The sequence below is a fragment of the Centruroides vittatus genome, unplaced genomic scaffold (assembly GCF_030686945.1).
Source record: "Centruroides vittatus isolate TY-2023 unplaced genomic scaffold, ASM3068694v2 contig_1490, whole genome shotgun sequence".
NCBI lineage: Eukaryota > Metazoa > Arthropoda > Arachnida > Scorpiones > Buthidae > Centruroides > Centruroides vittatus.
The window spans coordinates 24083-30132 of NW_027120921.1; the positions used below are offsets into that span (position 1 = coordinate 24083).

Genomic DNA, 6050 nt, shown 5'->3' on the forward strand with positions numbered 1-6050 from the left:
TGCTCTCATGAAGACGGCACCATAGTTGCTAGTACTGCCATCTTGCGGTAAAGTCGGTAAAGCAAACCATGACGTCGGACTATGGTCATCTCCAGTAGGGTTAAACACGCGATACGAGAGTGGAGAGAGCGACGCGACTTCCGATCATCGCGCGATCGCCATTTCGGTTAATGTTACTTATGGCAGCGAACGTGGCGGCCGTTCCGACTGTTCGTGCTCTCGACTGACCTCCCGGAGGGGACCCGCCGGCAGGCCGCCATGTGCTAAACGTCACTAGTTATTGATTCACGGTAGTTATTGAACAAAGTAAAAAAAGGGGGAAACGTCTACTAAAGGCAATTTTAACGGCAAGCGACGCGACTCCCGATCGCGATAGCGAGGCCGACTTAGCGGAGAGAGCGACGCGACTCCCTATCATCGCGCGATCGCCGGAAGAAAGTATGATAAATTTTTTATTTTTCGTCTCCGGTCCAAAAGTAGGGTATCGTTGAACTCGTCTCGGTCCCCTCAGTTCAGATATATACTCAAAGTCCCGAAATTCCATAGATCCCCTATCTTTAGTATCCCCTACCTATAGTATCCCCTTATCTTTAAAATGAATTTACATATCTATCATTTCGAAATTAAATATTCAAAACTTTTAATTTATTATGCAAGTTTATTCAAGTAAGAGCAGAGTAAGGTCAAAGACCAAAACTCCATACATTAATGTGCGAGTTATTCATTTGAAAATGTTGAAAATTTTTATTCGTTCACATATATAAATAACAACAAGAAGAGACTACAGTGTGAGCTGATTAAATATGAAATATAAATAATAGTACATATGAGCAATCAAAGGAAAATATGCAAATTCAGCAGTGGCTGAACATTGTAATACAGAAGGTTGCGAAATTGATCTAAATACGGTAAAAATCAGGAAAAAAAAAAAAAGAAAAAACAAATATAAAAGACAACTGTATGTGCATTTAAATATAATTAGGCAAAATAATAAAATGAATAACAACAACGGTAGAGTGATCCACCAATCATGGATAAGCATTATAAAAGGGGAGAGGAAAAAGTATAAAAGAAGAGATGGGAAAGAATTAGAATAGAAATTAAGTAGAAAAGAATAAACGAAAAGAAGTAAGTCAATTGAAGTAAAAATAGTTTAGATAAAAATTAAATTATAGTTTTTAACTGATTTTAATGTATAAAAATTAGGAATGCGTCAAATTGTATAGTTGCTGTGGATCCTAGTTTTAATTGGAAATGTAAAGATGTTCGGAAATACAAAATTTGTAAGAATTTTTAATTTATTGCCGGGAAATGGTTGTATTTTAATTGATTTTAGTTATAATTTCACCAAGAAACGTTTTATTGTTAATTGTAGAAAGTGTCGTTTAGAAGCCTGCTGAGACGGCCGGATGGCCGAGCGGTAAAGGTGGCAGCCTACCGCTCTGGGGGACCCGGGATCGAATCCGAACGGGTCGAATAATCCCCAGGAATTTTTCGGGGGTGGTCCGTTTGGATATGTCGGGCCCCGTCCCTCACCACCCGGTCGCCCCATTGTGGGCCTGGCCGAACCCATAATGGGCCTTCTAAAAGAGGCCCTCTTAGTGCCCACAGGGCGGAAAGAGTTAAAAAAAAAAAAAAAAAAAAAAGAGGCCTGCTGAGGAGGGACGAGCAAGTCCGAAACACAAGTTTAAAGTGTATGTGTTCAGGTGAACTAAATAAAAAACATTATTTTTGATCTGTAAGACTAAATATCTGCCTCCATATTTTCCAGTATAATAAGTCCTGTTAATATATAAAAAGTACTAGTATACAAATTAAATTTAAAATAATAGTACATACGACTCCACGACTGGCTCTGAATGTTCTGTGGAGTGAACCATTGCATTGCATGATAAAAATACTGATTTGTGTACAGGCGTTGGAGTTATCTGGATAACTCCTCAGATCTTTGAGCTCAAAATCTCAAACTGCCACTCAGTTAAATATATTTAATAAAACCTTAACAAAGATCAAAATGAAATTTTGCAATGTTTTAAACACAAAATTATGTCCTTTCCACACAGAGATATCTTGTAATGTGATTCATTTAATGAGATAAACTTTAAACATATTTTTACTAACTTCATGAAAAGAATAATTATAGAAAAGTAAATAGAAAAAGTTTATATAAAAGATAAAGTAAATGTTTTCTGCAGTTCGAGTCTTCATTGAATTCAACTAGGTGTATTAAGCACAAAGCAATATTAACAAAAAACAAAAGTTTCATTATTTGTGATAAAGTACAATAAAAATCATATTCGTATAACAGCGATATTTTCCAGTCGAAATTTCTATATTCTTATGACTAATAAATTCACTACAATTTTGCAAAATGTCTGAAATTGTGAATAATAATAGCTATGAAAATATCGTGTAAAAACCATTTCCACGTGTAGTTCCGACATTTAATTTGTGGTTGGTTTCTGCTTTACTTTAAGGAAAACTCTACGAATACATTTTGTTACATATACAAAAAAGATATAAATATTGATAGTTACAACACTACAATGTAATGTCTCCTGCTTAAAAAATACTTTCTTTTGTTTATTTTCGAACACTTATAACAGAGTTTGAAAGGCATTTGATATTGACTTCGATTTAATAACTATTTCGTTCTACAATCTGCGATGTATAAAATTTTTGTTGCGTTATTCTCACATGCTAGGATATCTGTATTCACAATTTCATCGTGGAATCTTTTTGTTAATTAATAAAAAGCAGTATGAAAGATTTAATTGTCAGTAGTAACAATTGCATAAATTTATAGTGATAAAAACCAGCACTATTTTCGAAATTTGAAAATAACAATTATTTATTATTATTAAGTTTCTATTGTATACTAAGAGACATAATAATAATATTAATAATAAATTTTTCTTTTGATTACTTATCGTAGCACCGATCCTTTTTGAAAGTTCATTATTATTGCTCTGCTTACAGCCCTAAAAATTATTATTTCATATATGCTACTCTGATATATTAATATTACACTTTAGATTCCAATATGAAAATGATACGAACTTTAAAATTTGAAATAATATTGTTCCTCACCATATAAACTTTTTGCAGGGTGTATTAATTTTTATATTACAAATTATATGTAAAATATATTAAGGTTATCACAGCCTTTCGTGTTAAAAAGGAATTTGATATCATAACCTAAACACAAATGACAAATTCGTCATAAAATGTTTAGTAATAATGAAGTTTCGTGTGCTGTATTCTAATTATATTCAGTATAATTAGATAAGAATATTTCGTTACATTGTGTGTTCCTTTTCGATTCCTTCCTTAACTTTATAAGTCCTGAAAAAACAGAATGCAGAGTACTCGCCATCTGAAAAGAACGAAAATCGAAATTATTTAGTTACATCAATATTTAGAAATGTGCTATAATTTTATGGAAAAGAAAACATTATATAATTATAAGCTGAAATAACCTTGAAAAGAATTTTAAAATTTAAAACTTTTTCATAATTTTTCAGAGTAAGGAATTTATTAAATATTTATGATTATAAAATGATATCACCTTGAAGATGGTTTTCTTGTTTATATCGAAGAAACCACCGATTGAAAGACACAAGGAAACTTTTCCAAATCTCTTCATAAAATCTAAAATCTGAGAAACGAAATGAACGATAACCCACAATAACGAATTCAATCAAAAGATGTAAACAATGTTTGTTAATTAAATTTAATTTTAATAAATATTAGCTGGTGTTGAAATATATTAATTGTGATCATATAAAACTATGGCCATAATTTTTTATATTTGGGTATTTAGGAAATACGCTTAACTTTAATAACACTTAATGCAGCTATTACTAATGAATAAAAATATATACCTTGACTTTTAGTTCCAGTTTATGTCTGCAATCTGCAAATCGACGAATATCTTGAAAACCATTTTGCATCTAGAAAAATAACATAATTAATGTTTGAAAAAAAATTAAATATTAAAGAAAATACTTACCGTAAATGCAAAACAGGACAATAAACATCCCCAGATTACAAAGATGAATGTGTAAGTAGCAGAAGCAAGGAATGCAAGTTGTTTCATTGATTCTTTCATTTCTAAAAAGAGATGAGCATAAAACCAAAAACTCGTCATCCAGATGACAGCAAAGTACAGAATGCAAAATGAATAATTAAATTTAGTGTTGAATTGATTGATGATTATCCACAATTCTTGGTGACGTAGCATCAATTCTTTCAGTTTATTGGGCATATACTTGTGTTTCTTTTTCAATAAAGAGAGCTCAAACATGCGACATGTTCAAATTCTTTATACGCGATCAAAAAGATTAAAGTTATTAATGTTAAAATAAATGCAAATCCTCCTGTTACATTTATGCGACTTTGAGCATACAGAGTACTGCATAACAGGGGTTCGAGTTCAAATTTCTTTTTCCTTTTCGACTCCGAAATAATTAACATTCGCAATCTATAAATTGATAATTAATAATATCTATCATTATAAACAAAAATGTCAACAGGGGAATTTTTCTAAATAAAGAATTGTTTTCGTTTTGTTGGAAGTATTCACTTTTTAAATCAATTTCTATATCGAGTTTGTTGTCGTCTTTTGTAACAACAGTTAAGCATACAGAATAGGTTAAGCGTCATTATTGCAAAAGCCGTAGTTAATACTATGGGCTCACTGGTTATATCATCAAGCACCACCCTTTACAAATTGCGTATTTATTCAAACTTGGTATTATCTGCCAGAACAGCAATAAAGTCCATGTCCATAAAGCATATTTTACGAATTTCGCATAATATATTTTTAATTTAATCATTTTTAGACTAAACATTTTTTTTCTGCTGATACATATGTTGAAAGCATCGCAGCCAAAGATGATATTCATCATTATGCAAGGTTCTAACAAACAGGTCAAACAAATTGTTTCTTGTAAATTAGAATACATTTTTCGTGTTTGTTACAAATTATTCAGAAAAATTTGAATCATTAACTTATGTTTGTATAAATTATGTTGTTAATAAACATTCTATAATAGTATATATTAATTGAATAATTATATGATTTGCGAAAGTTCATGATAAATTAATGAATTATAATCGGTTGCTCTATCAAATAATATTATTTTAATACTTTTTCCATAAAATATCATTTTTCGTTTCGTTTAAATTCGGGTTTACATCGGTTTATTACAGTTTTATCAATTCATTTATAAAATTGTCATCGGATTCATTTAATTCGTGTTGATTATTATTTGCAAAAATGTCATGCTGACTCTTGCTGAGGATTTAATAAGGATTTTTATTAAACACCGAAAAAAGGCAAGCTGAAAAATAAAAGTAAAATAAACATCAACAATATTCGATAATCAGCAAATAATATCTATATCTATATATACGTATGTTTCAGTCAAAACCCGTTTTTAGTTAGAACGCGTTTTAACTAGTTGAAACTATTTTATATTGGAAGTCTAGTTTTGTCTAGTTAAAATTAGTTTTAAATCAAATTCATTTTTGACTAGTAGTAAATTCTAGTTTTAACTAGACAAAACGGGTTTTAACAAAGACATCCAGTGTAAACAGTTTCAACTAGTTAAAACGCATCTTAACTAAAAACTGGTTTTGACTGCAACATATAGAGTGATTCGAGGTAAGATGGTAAGCGGGAAAGATGCCTACTTTTTGATATTTTCAAACGGTGACGTCAGATATTGTCGTGTTTGTATGATGAATCGTTTGGCCAATATTGAGTGCCGAAACCTGTAGTTGGGCTACCGTTACCTCATTTTCTACATCTGAGAAGAATAAAAGCAAGATAAGAACGAAGTTTTTGTTGTGAAATGTTTCTAGAATCATTTTAAAACTAAAATTTTTCTAAATTTTCGTCGGATGATAAAAATTTTTCTGTATAAATTAAAAGACACAGTCGTTTCTAAAAGTTTGTTCTAGAACAAGAAAGAAAATGGTGATTGTCTAAAGAACTTTTAGAAACGACTGTGTCTTTTAATTTATACATTAAAACTAAAATTTAA

General features: G+C 30.6%; 1 long non-coding RNA gene across 1 annotated transcript; it reads right to left on the reverse strand.

Annotated features, from left to right (window-relative positions):
• Positions 1 to 5122: 5122 nt before the first annotated feature.
• LOC136968518 (uncharacterized) lies at positions 5123 to 5788 on the reverse strand. Its single transcript, XR_010879662.1, has 2 exons — positions 5698 to 5788; positions 5123 to 5345 (listed from the first exon to the last, which is right to left on the reverse strand). It is a non-coding gene; the product is annotated as an uncharacterized lncRNA (long non-coding RNA).
• Between the last annotated feature and the right edge of the window lie 262 nt (positions 5789 to 6050).